The 19,829-nt window shown below is 45.0% G+C and overlaps 1 long non-coding RNA gene across 4 annotated transcripts in view; it reads right to left on the bottom strand.

Moving 5' to 3' along the window:
* The window catches only part of LOC103667848, a 67,924-nt gene that overhangs the window by 34,999 nt on the left and 13,096 nt on the right, over window positions 1–19,829 (bottom strand). Inside the window, exon 4 of one of the 4 annotated variants that reach the window (XR_569879.2) lies at window positions 13,087–13,163. The exons of the other annotated variants lie outside the window; for them this stretch is intronic. This is a non-coding gene — a long non-coding RNA (uncharacterized LOC103667848). The remainder of the gene's footprint in view (window positions 1–13,086; window positions 13,164–19,829) is intronic. 4 annotated transcript variants of the gene reach the window in all.

The following is a 19,829-nucleotide window of genomic DNA, read 5'->3' on the forward strand; positions in this document are numbered from 1 at the left end:
CTCTTGTTCTCAAGGAAGAGAGCCGGGGCCCAGCTGGAGAAGTTCTGATTCACTGGATATGTGCACAGACAGCTTTGGGGGAGTTTTGGAAATGTGGTTCCCTCTGAAGCTACCATATTCCCCAGGTTTTATCCACCCCGAGCTCCCTGGTGGTAGGAGTCCGTGTTCTGCCTTTGGACCTGGGTCTGGGGATCTATATGCGTGCATGGGGAGGGGTGACACCATGACCACTCTCCTATGTGTGAGCCCCAGAGCCAGCTGTGCACTCTGCTTAGGGCAGACAGTGCAATGAGTGAGTGGAGTGAGGGGTAAGTCCCACAGGAAGGTAAAATCAGCCTGCTAGAGACCCTGTCATCTTACTGAGAAACTTCGCACTCTGGTTTTGTAAAACCATTGACAGTCAAGTTGATGAAGGCTGTTATTAAGAGGGTTGTTCTCTTCCCACCTCCACCGGCAGCTGGGGCAGGACCGAGCATTCCCTCCCCACCGAGTCTATAGCACCCAGGGGAAAGTTCTCATCACTCTCTCCAGCTGGGGGCAGATTCACTAGTTGGGAGAGGCATCTGTCCCGAAGCAGGGTGGAGATAAGTGGCTCATTCAAACAGGGCCACTGGGCTGGGGGTCGGGGTGCTACTCAGCACCAGTAACCAGCTCACTTCCCAGCCTGCTGGACTCCACAGGCCTTTTCTGGGCTCCTGCCTGCCTCTCTCACTCCCAGATTTCAGATATGGCCCAGAACTTTCCCAAAAGGCTCCTCCACGCAGATTGGAAGGATGACAGGAGGTTTCTGAGTGCTATGGCCCATTTCAGGCTCCAGGTGCAAACCAGGTCACATCTCTCTTTCCTCAAGATCCCAATGGCTTCTCATGTCCTTGAGAATGAAACTCAGACTCTTTACCTTGACCTACAAGTAGGGTGACCTGTTATCCCAACATTATTATTAGTAGCACCCCTTTCAGTCTCAAATGTGTACTAGTCTAGATGATAAATTATGTGGCCACCTTATCAAGCAGTAGGCTCTGCATGTTCCCAGCCCTGCCTCTGCCCCCAGGCTCCTCCTTCTGCCTCACTCCAGCTTGCACACCTCACTGTAGCCAGGCAGAGCCATTTTTTTTTTTTTTAAGTACACTCCAACCCAGCAAGGAGCCAAGCACGGAGCCCAGCTTGGGGCTTGAACTCACAACCCTGAGATCTTAGCTGGGATCAAAAGTCGGACTCTTAACCAACTGAGCCACCCAGGCACCCCAGGCAGAGCCATTCTTTGAAGGGACCTAGCTCTTGCCTGTTTCAGGACCCTCGTGCCCACATTACCCCACCTGGAACACACCTAGTTCTACTCAGCTCTCAGGTCTCATTTCAATGTTCCTTTTCTCAGAGAGGTCTTCCTTTATCCCCTATGAACCTTAGTTCTATCATACCAATGATGTTATTTTCCTTTATTGCCAGAATCATCAATTCGATGACATGTTTATTCGTTTAATACCTGTTTCCTCCGCTGAATTGTAAGCAGTCACCCCTGTATCTCCAAAACCTAGCAGAGGCTATTGCCCTGTAACTGTTTTATGGATGAATGAATGAATGAATGAATGTTTCTCCCTAATGCATACGCCCACTCCCAAGATAATGAAGTCTCTATAGTCATCTGCAAGGAGACGTGATTCTAGCACAATTTGAGTTTCCCAACAATATAACACTTCACTCTGAGCAGCCTATCACAGTAGGATGTCCAATAAAGGCCGTTATGGAATGAGAGACACTGTACCGTAAGGCCTTCCCTGCACCTGGTTCTCATCTTACTCTAGGAGGGAGATCAGCCAATCTGTCTCCAAATCCACATCGCCATATACAATGTCATAGTGAACGTATACACATCACCTTATGGACCTGTAAGAACATTTCCCCGGAATCTAGATTACCCAGGTAGCTGAATCAGTAGTTCATCAGAGATACACATACTTAATATACTTAAATGGACTTAACCCCTGCTTTTTTTGGCCTGCATAAGTTCTAGAATTCTTGGGCCAATTATCCATCTTGATCCATTTGGCTCAAGTGGGGCCTTGAGCCAAATTTAATTTGATAAAAAATATACACCATTCTTCTATTCCAAGTATCATGGAAAATTTGCTACCTGCTCTAGATACAGCTTTATGTGATATTCTCTCCCCTTGGGAAAAGGCATCAGAATGAGCTGGATGCTATGGGCAGTGTGAATCCTTGTCCAGCCCCTGGCATAGGTGAGGAGCAAGAGAAGAAAAAGAGAAAGCTCTGCTAAGGGCTGGCTCTCCTGGAAGTATGATGGCATTCATTCTCCTGGAAACCCACAGGAAAATCCATTATACAGAACACTAGGTGCATTGTTCTGAGACCTGGGCTGGACTGATAGCAACAACCAGAGCCCTCCTATGCCTAGAGAGACCAGCATGCAAGCTAGGAACCACAGAAGGGTCAGCCTGGGGGCTTGTGGGAAGGGAAAGAAGAGGGAGGGTCCCCAGATTAGCCCCAGCAGACTCAAAACAGAAAAGCCATTCTGCTCCCACCCTGTATCCCCAGTCATAAGACAAATGCCTACTTGGCTCGTCTGCAGCCTGTCCACAGGCCAGCCCAGGCCCGATGAACTCTGGCGTGGGACATCCAGAAATTGGGCAGGATGACTATATGAGCAGCCTGGAATTTCACCTGAACAGACAGAAGGAAGAACCCTGTCCCAGGGGAGCAGCTACGGATGGCTTCCCAAACTCCGGTAGAATGCATTCAGATTTGCAGACAGACATACAGACAGATGTGCACTCAGGGATGACAGATATACAGCTGTGGGTGCAGAGATGCATCCTGTCATATAAACTCTCTCTTCTTCCAGCCAATCCCATAAGCCACCTCAGTATCCTCCAGAACTGCTAGCCTCCCAGTTTAATGGCACTATTTTGAAAGCAAAAGAACACTGAGTACTTTCACTTCCAGCCAAGATGGAGTTACAGGGACTGGATTTATTCTCCCACCTGAAACAATTAAAACATAGTACAAAATATATGAGACGATTTTTGAGACACTGAAAATGAAGCTTGGGAAATCAACAGGTGAGCCATACACTTTTCCCAACTTACTGCTTTGAGAGTTTCCAGGATGCAGCAAAGGGAGGAAGAATTCCAGGCAGATCTTAGTTAAGGAGATAAATTAAGGACATGCAGCTAAGATGACCCCTGAGGAAACCAAGGTATCTGGCATTTGCAGGATAGATATCCTGGAAAGGAGAGAGCTAGACAGACAGACAACCTCAGAGATGTGCAGTTCTCCCTTAAATACGCAGCAAAGTACTGGCCAGTGCATGGTGTATGAGGATGCTACCCAAGGCTACTGAAAGAACTGTCGGAAAAGATTAGAGGGCCAAGAATATTTCCTGTTTCCACCAGCCAAACTGGAACCCCTCATTTTTCTTTGGGCATTGGGTAGAGTACTTAGAAGAGTCTTGAAAAACTAGCCCTAGACAAACACTACTCTGGCTCCACTAGCAAATTTTAAAAGCAAGACGCAAAAGGATCAAACTGTTTCGAGTAACTCAATGGCATCCAGAACAAAGCTCAAAAAGATTTACGCAAATACAAAGTACTCAACAAAGTAAAATTCAAAGTGTCTGGCATTCATCAAAATTTACTACCTATGTAAAGAAGTAAGAACATGCAACACATAAAGAGGAGAAAAATCAATCAATAAAAACCCAGAACTGACACAGACATTAGAAGTAGCAGACAAGAACATTAAAACAGCTATTGCAACTGTACCTATATTTCCAAAAGCTGGAGGAGAGAGCAAACATGGTAAATAGAGAAATGGAAGACACAAAAAAGACCCATATCAACTTCTAGAGAAATAAAATTGACCAAATCATCAGCTAACTGTAGAACAACTCAAGAATCCTCACATATAAGTATATAATTATACAATATTATGTAATATATATTAGATATAATACAAATACACACACAACGTGAATCCCCAAAGGAAAAGAGAGAGAAAGAAGAAATAATGGCCACAGTTTTTCAGCAAACTACTACTAAAGCTTACTCAAGAAGAAATAGATATCCTGGACATTCCTGTATCTCTTATAGAAATCAAGTTCATAGTCATAAACCTTCCCAGTCTCAGATGACTTTACTGGTAAATTCTATCAAACATTTAAGTTAGAAATAACATCCATCAATTCTACACACTCTTCCAGAAAGTTGAAGAGGATAGAATACTCCTAAACTCATTCTATGAGGCTCACCTTACTATACCAAATTAGACAAAGACACTAATAAAAAAGAAAACTGTTGACCAATATCCCTTGATGTAAAAATTCTTAACACAATTTTAGCAAGTTGAGTCCAACAATATATAAAAAGAATAATACATTATGACTAGGTAGGGTTTATCCCAGGGATGCAAGATTGACTTAACATCCAAAAATCAAATAATATGATACACTATATTAATAGAATGAAGGTGATAAAAATCAGTTGATTATCAGTTGATACAGAAAAAGAACTTGACAAAATCCAGCACCCGTTCATGATGAAAATTCTCAGGAACTAGAAACAGAAGGAAATATCCTTGACCTGATAAAGGGCACTACAGAAAGTTCACAGCTAGCATCACACTTAATGATGAGAGACCTGATGCTTTTTCCTTAAGATCAGGAACAAGAGAGTAATGTCACTCTTGTCACTCCTAGTCAACATGGTACTAGAGGTTCTAGACAATCCAGTAAAGCAAGAAAAGATTTTTTTTTTTAGGAGAGAGAGAGAGAGCATGTGTGGGGGGGGGGTCAGAGGGAGAGAGAGAATCTTAAGCAGCTCCATGCTCAGCACGAATGCAGGGCTCCATCTCAAGACCCTGACTGAGATCATGACCTGAGCTGAAATCAAGAGTCAGGTGCTTTAATCGACTGAGCCACTAACGTGTCCCAAGGCAAGAAAAGATTTTTAAGAAAGCATCCAGATTGTAAAAGAAGAAACAAATAGTCTTTATTTGCATGTGAAATGATCATCTATGTAGAAAATCCATTGGTATCTACAAAAACCTACTGAAACTGAGCTTAGCAAGATTGCAGGATACGAGATCAATGTCCAAAAATCAATTGTATTTCTATCTAGCAATGAACAATTGGAAATTTAAACAGAAATTCATACTCCATTGTAGTAGAAATTAGAATGACTATCATCAATCAAAAAGATAAGAGATAACAAGTGTTGGCAAAAAGTAGAGAAAAGAGAACACTTACGCACTGTTGGTCGGAATGCAATTTGGTGCAGCCACTACAGAAAACAGAACGGAAGATCCTCAAAACATTACAAAAGAGAACTACCATATGATCCAGCAATATCCAGTATATACTTACTTCTAGGTATATAACCAAAGGAAATGAAAACAGAACAAAGAGATATCTGTACTCCCATGTTCATTGTAGCATTATTCACAACAGCCAAGATACAGAAACAACCTCAGTGTCCATCAATGGATGAGTGGATAAAGGAGACTGGACATATATATAAACAATGGCATATTACTCAGCCAAGAGAAGGAAGGAGATCCTGCCATTTGCAACAACATGGACAGAACTTGAAGGCATTATGCTAAGTGAAATAAGCCAGGCAGAAAAAGGAAACTAGTGCATGGTAACACTTGCATACGGAATCTAACAACGGTCAAACTCATAGAAACAGTAGAAAAGTAGTTGTTAGGGATTGCGGTTGGGAATATAGGAAGAGGTTGGTAAAGGGGTACAAATTTTCAGCTGTAAGATCAAGTCTGAAGATCTATATGTACAACATGGTGAGTATGGTTGATAACACGGTATCGCATAAATGAAATTTGCTAAGAGCATAGAGATTAAATATTCTCACTCCCCCCCAAAAAAGATAAATGCATGAAGTGATAGATGTCAATTAACTAGATGGTGGGGGAGGGGACTCCTTTCACAGTGTATATGTGTATCAAATTGTGGTAATGTCCACTTTAAATACCTTACAATTTTGGGGTGCCTGGGTGGTGCAGTCGGTTAAAGCTTCTGACTCTTGTTTTTGGCTCAGGTCATGATCTCAGAGTCATGGGACTGAGCCCAGTGTCGGCTCCATGCTCAGCGTGGAGTCTGCTTGTCCCTCTCCCTCTGCTCCTCCCCGCACTCATGCCCTCTTTCTCTCTCTAAAATAAATAAATAAATAAATAAATAAATAAATAAATAAATAATCTTGATATCTCTTACAATTTTGTCAATTATACCTCAATAAAGCTTTAAATGTTTTTAAAAAATCATATAATACCATCAAAAATATGAACTATTTAGGGGTAAATCTGACAAAAGATGTGTAAGAATTACATACTGAAAACTACAAACCATTTCTGAGAGAAAATAAAGAAGACCTAAATAAATGGAGAGATATACCAGGTTCATAGGTCAAGAGATGGTTAGGAGGTCACCTCTCCCCCAAATTCATGGACAGCATCAAAGCAATCCTAATCAAAATCCTAACAGGATTTTGGCAGAACCTGACAAATTCTAAACTGATTCTAAAGTTCATACGGAAATACAAAAAAACTTAAAATAGCCAAAACAACTTTGAAAAGCAGCAAAGGTGGGGGTCTAGCACTACCAGATCTCAAGACCTGTTGGAAAGCTGCAGTTCTAGCAAGATAGTGTGGAACTGGCATCAAGAGAGACAAACAGATCAGTGGAACAGAAAGAGACCCACACATATGTGGACAATAAATTTTCAACAAAGATGCAAAGTCAATTCGGTGAAGAAAGGCTAGTCTTTTCAGCAAATGGTGCTGAAACAATGGACGTGTATATGTTAAAAAAATGCAGTTTGAGCTCTACCTCATACCATATGCAAAACATTAGATCAAAATGGATCATAGACATACCACGTAAAACCTAAAACTGGAAATTTCTAGAAATCTTTGTACCTTGAGTTAAGCAAAAATTTCTTAGATATGACATCAAAAGCAGGATACATAAAGGCAAAAAATGATGAACTGGACTGGATCGAAATTAAAGTTGTCTACTCTTCAAAAAGCACTGTTGAGAGAATGAAAAGACAAGTCATACATTTGGAGGAATACGGGCAAATCACACATCTGACAGAGGACTTGTATCTCAGAAACATGAAGAACTCTCAAAATTCAAAAATAAGAAAACAACTCAATATAAAAGTAATCAGCACAATATTTGAACAGACACTTTCCCCAGGAAGATATACATATGGCAAATAATAATCAATAGGGAACTGCAACGGAAAGCCATATTAGGATACCACAGCACAGCCACTAGGATACATAGTTGAAATCTAAAAGACTGACCATACCAAGTGTTGGTAAGGATGTGGCAGGACTGGACCTTTCATACACTGTGACTAGGAATGCAAAATGGTCTGATCGCTTTGGAAAACAGTTTGACAGTCTCTCCAGGAAGTTAAATATCTACCTAGCATATGACACAGCTTGTTCCCAGATACGTGCCCAGAAGAAACGAAAGCATAGATCCACATGAAGACCTGTAGACCAATGTTGTAGCAGCTTTATTTGTAATAGCCCCACACCGGAAACAACCCAAATACCCGTCCACCGGCGAACGGACAAGCAAGGGCTATACTGAAAGAACAGAGTGCCACTGCGCGGCTTGTGCACCCGTATCCACAGCAGCAGTATTCACAACAGCCAAAAGGTGGAAGCAATCCAAGTGTCCACCGATGGATGACGGCATAGACAAAATGGGGTCCACGCGTGCGATGGAATATTATTCAGCCTCTAAAAGAAAGGAAATTCCGACATTTGCTACAACATGGATGAACCCCGAGAACATTATGCTCAGTGAAATAAACCAGACATAAAAAGACAAATACTGTCCAGTTCCTCTTATTATGACAGCTCTAAAGTTGCTAAAGTTGTCAGATTCCTAGAGACAGATAGTAGGAGGGGGCTGTCACGGGGTGGGGGCGGGGAGAATAAAGAATTACTGTTTAATGGGTACAGAGTTTCAGTTTTGCAAGATGAAAAGAGTTCCCTGACTGGAGGGTGGTGACGCTGCCCCACGGGGGGAGTGTACTTGACACCACTGAACCGTCTACACTTAAAAATGGTTAAGGTGGTCAATCTTATGTTATGTGTATTTTATCACAATTCAATTTTTTTAACTTTTTTTTTTTAATACCAGGGAAAGAAAGAGATTCCTTGAAAGTCTCCTAGACAGCTTCCTGAAGGAGGTGGCATATGAGTGGGATCCAAGAGGAAAATAGGATTTACATGGAGAAGAGGGGCATCCCAGGCAGGGCACAGCTTGAGTAAAGGCAGGAGGCCGGGACGGGCTGCAGGACATGGGGTCAGAGAGCCGGCAGGCAGCGGGGCACCTGGGGCTGGGGGGGTGGGGGCAAGGCTGAGAAGTTGACTGGAGCCACGCCACAAGGGCCTCTCAGCCTCTGTTAGAGAAGAGACATTTGTAAACATCAGCCCTGAGGGAGCCAGACCCACAGCGCCATGGCTCCATCAAGACAGCCATTCGGGAAGGGAAAGACTTGGGATCGGCTCTGGAAAGTCGTGGAAAAATAAACATGTCCCTGGACATTCAGGAAACGCTCGGCAAGGCTGTGTCCAGGCGGGGCTGTTTGCTTATTTGTGACTTTCCTGCTTTCCATCACCCTGTCAGCAGCCACCCTGCCCCTATTGTGACCCTGACACCTGGCCCAGCCTGGCCTCAGTTATTGGCTTCAGAAGATAACGGGTCCCTGGGAGGGGCAGGCAGGAGGGGCAGCACACATAGGGTTGGAGGGTGACTGGGCGTGTCAGAGTGCATGGGCACACAAGCAGGTCTGGCAGCATTGTGATGGGCAAAAGATGTGTGTGCGGGCATGAGTGGGTCCGTGTGTACGTGGGAAAGCTGATACATGTTAACAAGTGTGCATGTGCACGCGTGCACGTGCACATAAATGCGTCACACCGGACAGAGTAGGTGGTGGCCTGGGTGAGACAGTGTGGACTCTAGCCTCAGACATACTGGGTTCGAATCCAAACTCATGCGAGTTACTTAGCCCCTCTGTGCCTCAGGTTCTGTATCTGTTAAATGGGAAAAATAAGATTACCAATCTCACAGGGCTGTGGAAAGGACTGACATGAATTCATGAATAAAAAGCACTAGATGAAATGGCACTGGTACATAGTAAGTGCCTAATAAGTGCTAGCAGTTATTCATAAGTGTACCCGTGTGTGTGTGTGTGTGTGTGTGTGTGTGCAGACAAGTGTGTGTCTGCATGGGTTCTGAGTGTGGAAATGTGAGCAGCTTTGCAGTGAATGAGCACGAATGCTCTCGAGGGCTCATGTGCCAGGATTCAGGAAAGAGCAGCCGTAACCAGCCAAGGGCCAGCCCCCAGGGAGCTTTCCCAGCCTGGCAGCCAGCCCTTAAGAGCCCCGGGCCCAGCCTCCCTGTGGAGGCAAGCAAGGCCTTCGGGCAGCTTCCTTCTCCACAGCTCTGGGGCCCGGGGAGCAGGCCCTGCACAAGCCTGGCTTCTTCCTGCCTTGGACTATTCAAGCCTCCTGTTGTCCTTCCATTTCCTCAGGCTGGAGGATCATGGGTACTTTCTTCTGTCAAAGGTCACTGACCCCAAAAAGAAATCAAGCAAGGGTCACATACGAAAATCAACTTAATCTGGGGACTGTTTTTCCTTGAAAAATAACAAAGGAACTCAACTCCTCTGGTTTTTAAATCAAGAACAGTAAGTGGCGCCAGTTCTAAAAAACAAGTCTTCAATTTCATATTATGTGAAATTGCTTTATAAAGGATAAAGCACTTTACAGATGTGAGGAAGTCTTCTCTTTGAGAGGCACTAGGGTGGGGGAGGACCTGAGAAGGGGGAAAAGAAAGACCAAAAAGAAACCTGTGGTTTGGAGCTGAGCAGTTCATCCAGGATGTGAACCTCAGGTCCGGCGTTCTGTGTTCATAGGGGCTAACCAAGCCCTCTGGTCTTGAACTGCCCTAACTCTCAAACCTTCAAGGTTAGATCTCAGCTTTGGAACCAGCCTGGCCTGGATTCAAGTTCCAGCTCTGCCGTCACCAGCAGGGCTGCTGTGTTCAACACCGCGTCCCTGGAATTGTGTCCCCTCAGTTGTGGCCCAGAGCACTCATTGCTGGGGACACATGGTTAGTAAGCCATGGGATCGGTATCGCAGTGAGAATTCGGAGTTTTATGTCTGCTTTGGAGGCCTCAAAGCCTGTTCCTCACCTCCTGACTCCCAGCAATAGTCTAGAGCTACCCAGTTTGCTTGTCTCTAATTGACCCCCATTATCTACTCTCCCCCTTCTTCCTTTTAGTAACAGCAACTGCTGAGTGTCCACCAAACACGTGGCTCTCCACTACAGACTTCATTTCCCAGACTCCCTTGCAGCTGGGCGTGGCCCTCTAAGTTCCCACCAATGGGATGTGAGAGGAAGTGAGGTGTGTCCTGAGAAGGAAGCCTCTTGCCTTCCCATTTCTCCTCCCCTTCCTGAAATCTTCCAGGGGGTCTGGTGGAGTCCTTTTCAGCCAGGCAGGTAAGCACAGTAGTCTAGAGATATGGTTCAGCACTGGAGCCGCTAGCCACATGTGCCTATTTAAATTAATTAAAATTAAATAAAATGTAAAACTCAGTTCGTCAGTCACTCTAGCTCCCTTTCAAGTGCTCAACAGGCACAGGTGGCCAGTGCACACACTGAGAAGACTTTCATCATCACCGAAAGTTCTACTGGACAGCACTGTTCGGAGGATGTGGAGCAACCAGACAGAAGGAACCTGGGTCCTTGGACAACTTAGAAGAGCAGAGTCACCCTACAGGCTCCCCTCCCTGACTGCCCATCACCTTATATTTTTGCAAGAGAGAAATAAACCTGCCTTTATCTATTTGTCAATGCAGCCAAACCAATATCCTAATAAACACTTTTAAAAAATCATTTAAGGGCACCTGCGTGGCTCAGTCGGTTAAGCATCCAACTCTTGCTTTCAGCTCATGTCATGATCTAAGGGTCATAGGATTGAGCCCTGAGTCAGGCTCCACATTCAGCAGAAGTCTCTTTGAGATTCTCTCTCTCCCCCTCCCCCTCCCCCTCCCCTTGCTTGGGCACTCTCTCTCTCTCTCTCTCAAATAAATAAATAAATAAATAAATATTTTTTTAAAAAATCATTTAAGTTACCAGAGACAGTTTCTATTGCTTGCAACTAATAATGTTGACTGTTACAAAAACAAGTAAAACAAGAAAGGAAAAAGAGGGGTTGCTGATGTGGTCTGGGGGAGCAGGGAGGGTTTTCTTGGGAAAATGCTATTTATGCCAAGAGCATTGCCACTTGCTCTGTCCACAGCAATGAAACTGGGTTTAGCTCTTTGGGTCATACAGTGCCCAGGCCAAAGTGGGGTATGCAATGTGAGAGAAGATGACCCTCCCCCCAGATAGACCTAGATTTATTCACCCACAGAAAATGGCGGATCCTGGTTCTGAGGCAGAAAATGTGTAAGATGGGCCATGTTATACCAGTTAGCAAGGACTCTCCAAAGGCCACAAGGGTAGCGTCCAAAGGACTCAGGACCCAACTGAAGTGCTCCCTTTGGACAAAGATGGGACAAGTTGGGCATCAATAATAAAACTAACTGCAATACATTTGAAATGCATCAATATGTATAAATCTATACATTCATAATGATACTAAAAGCAAACATAACCAGAAAAATGGTAGGAAACTAACTTGTTCTTTTGAAGACTGGGAAATAAAAGGACAAATCCAGCCTTATTCTACCTTTTCTATATCAATCGTACTCAGTAACCAAATGGTAGACAAAGAAGTTTCTCTTTGCTAGCAAATGAAGAAGGAATGATGGTTTTTGCAGCCCCTTATGAATTTATGGATCTAGGTATTGAATATCAGTGGTCCCTGTTATCACACACACACAAAAAGACAACCAGACGTTATGTGTCTCCTGAAGGAAGACTATATCACCACAGAGTAGGGGTGCCAAAAACAAACAAAAAAAACTAAAACAAAACAAAACAAAACAAAACAAAAAAACCTAAAAACCCCCCAGAAAACCCTAAATCTTATCAAACCTCTAGCTCCAACACCCAATTTATAGGAAATTCAGAGTCCAGAAGTCCAGAATTGTATGTTTGGTAAACATACAATTAGAAAATTCAGGCTACGAGAAACTCTGCTGAACAACATTCTGGTTTCTTCAACAGATCAACCCCAGGGGAAAAGAAAAAATAGAGGAGGCACTTATGGGATTGAAAAAGACTTAGAGATATATCATTACCGAATCACAATGTGCAGACCTTATTTAGATCCTGACTCTGACAAACCAGAATTTTTTTAAAAGTATGACATTAATGAGACATTTGGAAATTCGGAAAATGACCAGATATTTGATGATCTTAAGGAATTACTGTTCTTCTAGGTGTAATAATGGTATTATCAGATGAAGTGATGTGATGTGTGGGATTTCCTTCAATATAATCTGTAAAGGACAGAAGTATATGGGGATGTGGATGAAATTAAACAGCCATGCATTGATAATTGTTGAAGTTGGGTGATGGGTGCACAGGGGTTCATTATACTCTTATCTTTCCGCTTGGATATGAAATTTTCTGTTTGACATCTTCTTAAAGACCCCTTTGGTATCTTTATCTGTTTGAAATTTTCTAAAAATGTATATATTCTTCAATAATTTACCACACACAAAATTGCAAGGCACAGATGAAGATGACTGGACCAAGGCAGAATTTGGTTTCTGCTGCCTTCCCCACCCCACCCAGAGCCACCCCCCTCTCTACCAGCCAGCCCACTGGTCCCAAGCCTGTCCCATGATGATTTTATCTCAGGGACCTCAATAATCTTGCCTGCCACTGGGTCTTTTTGTTGTTTTAGTAACCACCTTATTGAAATATAGTTCACACATCATACAATTCACCCATTTAAAATGTACTGTTCAGTGGTTTTTGGTATAGTCAGAGAAATGTGCAAGCATCACCACAGTCAGTTTCCGAACATTGCCACTGGGTCTTTATCATACACACATTCCAAAAGTTCTTCATACCTTCACATCTTATACAGAAAGAGTGAGAGTCTTGGTCCTTTCTCTTCCAGAAGGCTTCTGCATGTATGCCAGTTTTCCTGCAATGATACAAGTCCCATGTATCCTTTATGTTATACACACACACACACACACCATGCCACCTCACTGGCCACCCCACCAAGAATGATGGTCTTCCAAGCCCAGTCTCAGGATGAGCAGAGGCCAGGAGGCATGCAGCTGTGAGCACAAGGGATCCGTAGCAACTACTAGGTCATTCGGAGGTGAAAGAAGCAAGAGATGGAGAAATCCTGGCTGGGCAGAGGAGACTAGGGTGGGCCCCTAGCCACGAAGGGCCACAGGTGCCCCTGCCTACAGGGGTGGGGGTTGCTCCCCTCTGCCCTCCTCCCAGGCAGGAAAGCCCTGTGCCCTCACCACCCCTTCCCTGCCCTCCCACCCCACTCCCAAGGCCTGCAAATCACGCAGGCCACTAAGCCTGGGCAGTCACACCTTTCAAAGCCGTGGTTTCCTTTATTTGAGGACAAGAGACATTTCCACTGTGGGCAGGCCGGCCAGGAGCCCTTTCTCCTTCCTGTCCTTCCTTCCCAAGGTATCAATCTTCTTAAACTTTATCCTCCCAGAGACCATCTGGATGAAAACCATTCAGGAAATGCGTCTGGGTACTAAGCCTAGAGCTCTCATCCATCTTGCCCTGTCAGAGCCCAGCATCCTGGCCTTAAAGAATCTTTACAGCTGAGGCCACCATCGGCCTCCTGCACTCTGGGAGCCTTCCAGACAACTCAGGACTGCAAACTGCCTTGCGTCTTCTCCAGCCCTTGCTAGACCCTTGGTCCCACTCTGCTACATCACCCAGTTATAATATTCAGAGAAACAGTGTGGTAGAGTGGGAAGAAGAGAGACCTGGGGCTAGAACCTTTCTCTGCTGTGTGACCTTGGCCAAATGACCTGACCTCTCTGAGCCTCTGTGTCCTCACCAGTAATGGTAAAGATCAAATCAGATAATGTACTTTAAAATTACTCTCCTCTTCATTTATTCTGCTCGAGCCTGCTTGCTATTCCTTGAATTTGCCAAACATCCTCCTACCTCAGGGCCTTTGCACTTGTTCCCTATACTTGAAAGCTTTTTTTTCTGATAGCCATATGCACAGCCCACGGCCTGTAGGTCTCAGCTCAAAATATTACGTTGCCAGAGAGGCCTTCCTAGACCAGACTTTCTAAAACAGACTCTACTCCCACCCCCACCACCTCCATCCCTCTCTCTCCTTTACCCTGCTTTAATTTTCTTCAAAGCCCCTTAATACACCTAAGGCATTAGAGAGTAAAGTGTTTACTGACTGCCTATCCTCCTCACTAGAATGCAAGTTCAGTGAAGACAAAGACCACGTATGTTTTGCTCCCCGCTGAATCCCCAGTGCTGGGACAGTAGCAGGCACACAGAAAGCACTCAACAACTACTTAACCAGTGCAGAAAAAATGGTGGATTGCAGGGACACATTGCACAGTAGCAGGACCATCACAGGTGCTCGGTAAATAGGAGTTATTATTGTTACTAATTCAGAGGCGCTCAGAGGGGCCCCCAGGGAGCTGAATTTTTCAGAATGGGTGGAGCTAAAGAGAAGAACTCAGAAAACTCCCTGGCCTGAGGCAGACCTCGAGCTCCAATCACAGCAAGCCCTTTTCCCCAGTGTCATCTGGGAGCTTAGTCTGGGGTAGTAGGGGATTGGAATGTCCTGAGGCTGGACACCTCCCACCCACACCTGGTAGGTGTCCAGTTAGCCCCAGCAATGGGTTAATATGAGGCTCTTTGTCCCCACAGGGAACCCAAGCAACAGAAGGGACTGGCCACCAGGACCGAATTTGTGACACCACCCCCCCCAGGCCAGGTGAGGAATTAGGCCAGGTCCAGTCAGAGGAACCAGAGAACAAAGTCGTGAATGTACCAGAAATGTACCTCCAGAAATCTGGGTTTTCCCGCTTCAGAAGAGGCTGGGCCCCAGAGTTACAGAGGAAAGAGCAAATCTGTGCAGAAAGCCCAGCTCCACCACTTCGACTGTGTGACCTCGGCAAATCAGTTAACCTCTCTGAGCCTCAGCTTCCCCATCTGTCAGATAGAAATAATAATATCCATCTCAAGATGCTGACCGGATGATTATTAAGAATAATACTAGATAACATTTACTTTGCTATGTGCCAGCGGCATTGCATTATCTCCTTTAAACATCCCTAATGTTAGACATTTCTATTCCTACTTTACAGAGGAAGAAACAGGTTCAGAGAGGGTAGTGACCAGCCCCAAACCACACAGCCGGGAAGAATCAGGGCAAAGCTGGACACAAGTGTGCTGGTTGGAAAGCCCTGTATTCACTACTACCTGCAGGACGCACTGAAGCACCTGGCCAGGCACAGAGTCCCAGGCAAGGTGAATTTTCTTCTTCCCTGAGCCTCAGCTCTGGGGCAGATGAGCCCCACTCCAGGGTCTGAAGGCACCGAGAGCCAGGTGGCCCTTACTGGACTGGTTTGAGGCCGCGGCAGCAGTCCCCACCCCCAGCCAACCACTAGCCGCCTGGGTTGGCTTCAAGCTTCCAGCAGGTGGCAAGAAGCTCCTTCCCCAACACCCCCTCCCCAGCGGGGATCAGGCTGGGCTCACCCCTGCAGAGGAAGTTCAGCTAGGTCAGGCCTGCCCCTTTCCCACAGCCCCGGAGTGACCCTCCACAGCTTTTCCACTCACCTCTGGGCTGAGAATCTCCCAAGGTCCCCCGCCCAGGGCCTGCGGGGATTATGCTGCCATTGGTCTCGCGCCTTCCATAGGGGACAGCCTAATTCATGCATGACCCACACCAATAAATCAGGGAGGGGTGGGGGGGTGGGGACATTCATAGATGACACGGCAGTCATAAAATTGCACAAGCAAAACTCACCAAGTCATTAATTTCATGGCCATAGAAAATAAACAGACACATTTTTTCGCAGCCCTAATAAATTTTTAAAAACTCAAAGAATGGTCCATCTGCTTCGAATAATTTTTAATTTCCTATTCTGTCTCATTCCCATTAGCTATTCCACTGAGATATTTGCTAAATTCTTTCATTTACCTCCTCCCATCTGTATTCAATTACCCTATTCCCAAATAGAGTGAGTTTTTGTTTCTCCTAAGCGCGGGACAAAATACCCCCGCCTGTACCTTAAAGCAAATGTTATGTGTGTTTTATTATCTGTTAGACCGTATGAGTCATTCTAACTCGATTGCCTGTGTGGAAAGGTTTGGAGAGCAATCTGATTTTGATGTTTTTTGGCTTGGGTGGAAAACACCTGCCCGATTCTCAAAGCTAATCTATTAACGTGGTAAATGCTGGAGCAGATGTTCCTGAGTGAGCGAGGGGCCGAGCTGGGCTGTGACCAGGCCCGGAGGGTCGGGCACACAGTGGAAATGCTCGGAGATCAGAGGCCAGAAACGTCACTGCGGGCCTGAGCTGTCACAGAGTCGTATTTTCTGGCGGCCCCAGGCTCTGGCTGTGCGGTGACTCCTCGCTGCCTCCCTGGGCTCTGAGCAGCCACTCAAGATAGAAGGACATTTCAAGGTCACCTGGTCCACTCCACCACCCTCCTGTTTTTTACCTAAGGGACACCGAGGCCCAGAGAAGAAACGTGTCTTGCCCCAAACCACACAGCATCCTGAAAAAGGACAACATCCTTTTAGGCTGATCCGATGTCAGGAGACCCTGCAAGTGAGCTGAGACCCATGTTGTGGAGCTGAAATACGGACAGGAGGGGGTTCTGCGAGCACACTTTCCCCCCAGTGCCTTCTACCCAGGAAAACAAGATCACTGACGGCCTTTCCAGTCTAAAACTTTTCTATTGCGGGCGCCTGGCTGGCTCAGTCAGTTGCGCATCTGCTTTCGGCTCGGGTCATGATCTTGGGGTCCTGGGATCCAGCCCCACATTGAGCTCCCTGCTGGGCAGGGACCCTGCTTCTCCCTGTCCCTCTGCCTGCCACTCCCTCTGCTTCTGTTCTCTCCCTCTCTCTTTCTCTCTCTCTTTTTCTCTGTCAAATAAATGGACAAAATCTTCAAAAGAAAAAAAAACATTGAACTTTTCTATTCCATCTTTCCTCATCCTGCAGGAGTTGGGCCAGGCCCGCAGGAAGCGGGGTGAGGGGCTGAAGCCTTGCTCCAGGATGGGTTAGTTTCAGCACTAAGTACACACTGGGAACTGCGGAGCTCAGGAACCTGGACTTCCAGGCCAGGCTGCAGATCTGAGGGGGAATCAGGGTCTTCCGAGATGCATGGTATCTATGTAGCTGCACTCTGGGTGCCCACATCCCCTGAGCCCTCATTAAATCCACGCTTGCTAGTGACTTCCTACTATGGGCACCTACGACACTGCCTGAGAGCCTTCTCTGGCCTGGGATCATGCTCAGTAGACCCTCACGACAGGCCAGAGGGGCCAGGGACTTGATACCCCCAAAGGCAACCCTAAAACAATGATGAATGGGAGTTGGTGTGCAAATATCCCCGCTCCCTCCCCTCTTGGATGGGACAATTCTGAGACATGTTCTATACACCTGGTTCTCAACCGGGTATGATCTTGCCCCCAAGGGACATTGACAATGTCTGGAGATATCTTGGTGGAATGGGTGCTACCTGCATCTAGTTGGTAGAGGCCAGGAGGCTGCAAACCTCCTACAGTGCACAGGACAGCCCCCCAGCCAATAATTATTCAGCCCAAAATATCAGTAGTGTGGATGTTGAGAAACGCTATTCTATACCCTCTCCCAGAGGGTCCCAATGGGATTGAGCCTCAGATGCCCATATCAGTAACCTGCTCACTAAGGCACACTCTCCTGACTTCTTTCCCTCCCCTGGCCCACTTCCCCACTCTCCTTTCAGCACTTCCTAGGACCACCTCTCACATAACTACTTTTACTCAAATCCTCATCTCAAGGTGTGCTTCTTGGGGACCCAACCTAAAATCATCCATTACTACAGTCATAGCAACAACCTTGGAAGGTTCTCAAAGACCTGGGTTCCTATTTCAGCCATCTACACTCTTACCATGCATATTCGGTCCCAGTGACACCCACACTGACGTGGCCACTTAAGGACTCACATATGGGGGCACATCAGACCAGCCTGGCCAGGAGGCCCTTTGGTCCTATTCAGGTGCACAAGGTGATTGAAGCTGTGTTTACCCTGAAAAGTGACATAAGACTTGAGTACCAATTCAATATAACCCCTACCAGAACCTCAGCTGACTTCTTTATAGAAACGGATGAGGGATGTCTGCATGGCCCAGTCGGTTAAACGTCAGACTCTTGATTTTAGTTCAGGTCATGACTCAGGGTTGTGAGATTGAGCCCCCACCATCAGACTCTGCACTCAGTGGGGAGTCTGCCTGGGATTCTCTCTCTCCCTCTGCACCCCCTTTCTAAACTAAATAAATAAATCTTTTTTAAAAAATGGATGGACTGATTCTAAAATTCATATGGAATTCCAGGTGAGCAGGAACAGCCAAAACAATACTGAAAAAGAACAGAGTAGGAAGACTCATACTTCCTGACTTCAAAACTTGTCACAAAGCAACAGGAGTCAAGGTAGTGTGGTACTGACACAAAGATATGTAGATCAATAACCTAGAATTGAGAGTAAATAAATACCCATATATCTGTGGTCAACTTTTTTTTTTTTTTTTTTAAACGTAGGCTCAACACTGAGCATGGAAACGAATGCAGGGCTTGAACTCACAACCCTGAGATCATGACCTGAGCCGAAACCAAGAGTCGGATGCTTAACTGACTGAGCCACCCAGGCACCCCGACACTTATCCTTAAAAGATAAATTATCATTTAAGAAATCATTTCAGTCTTATTGGGAATTCAGGTATACAATTTTTGGTTGGTATAACTTTTTAAAACCCTTTAAATCTACTTCTCTTCTTTCATTGTTACTTTTAATACTATTATAACTAATCAGCCATTAGTCTAATTTCTTCTAACTATAGCAGTTGTGACCCACAAAAATTTTTCTTTCTAGAACTTTAAAGATCTTCTCCTTGTCCTTGGCATTCCACAATTTGACTATAATGTATCTTTGTATGGACTTGTTTTTATTTATCCTGTTTGGGATTCACTGGAATTCTTTAATTTGAGGATTCACTGAGGTTTTTTTTATTATTTTTTTTACAAATATTTTGCTTATTTCAATGAAGCTGATACAATGTCCATTTAAAACCCATATCCCAGGCTAAAAAGTACAGATAAAATTAAAAAGAGCAGTGTTCTGTTGAATACACTTCTGCATGAATAACTTTATTAACTGCTAATGAAAATTAGAACTTTTCTCAATCTACTGACAAGACTTTTCTTTTATCTTGAAATGCTTTCTCTTCAGTGAAGACATCTTTGGAATTAGTCATTACTCTCACCATCTCTGTCATCTCGACTCCAGCCTGATATTTCTCATCTTTTGGTCCAGACCCTCAAATTTTATAAGTACCTTCAAGTTAAGGAAAGGTCATTTTTTCACAGTTCAGTTCTCTGAAAAACTTTCATCTCCCACTGGAAGTCATAGTCCAGGAATGAAGCAATCACATACCAGAACTTCAGGGCCAACGAGAAAGTCATTATGGACACTTGCATTGGTCAATCTTATTTATCACAAGCCTGAAAATGCAATCCTGGAAAAGGCGGCCTCTCTGTGCACACATGTAATTTTTTAAAAAGGAGAGGGCAAGGGGGCGCCTGGGTGGCT

Source organism: Ursus maritimus, unplaced genomic scaffold, assembly GCF_017311325.1.
Source record: "Ursus maritimus isolate PB19 unplaced genomic scaffold, ASM1731132v1 scaffold_7, whole genome shotgun sequence".
Classification (NCBI taxonomy): domain Eukaryota; kingdom Metazoa; phylum Chordata; class Mammalia; order Carnivora; family Ursidae; genus Ursus; species Ursus maritimus.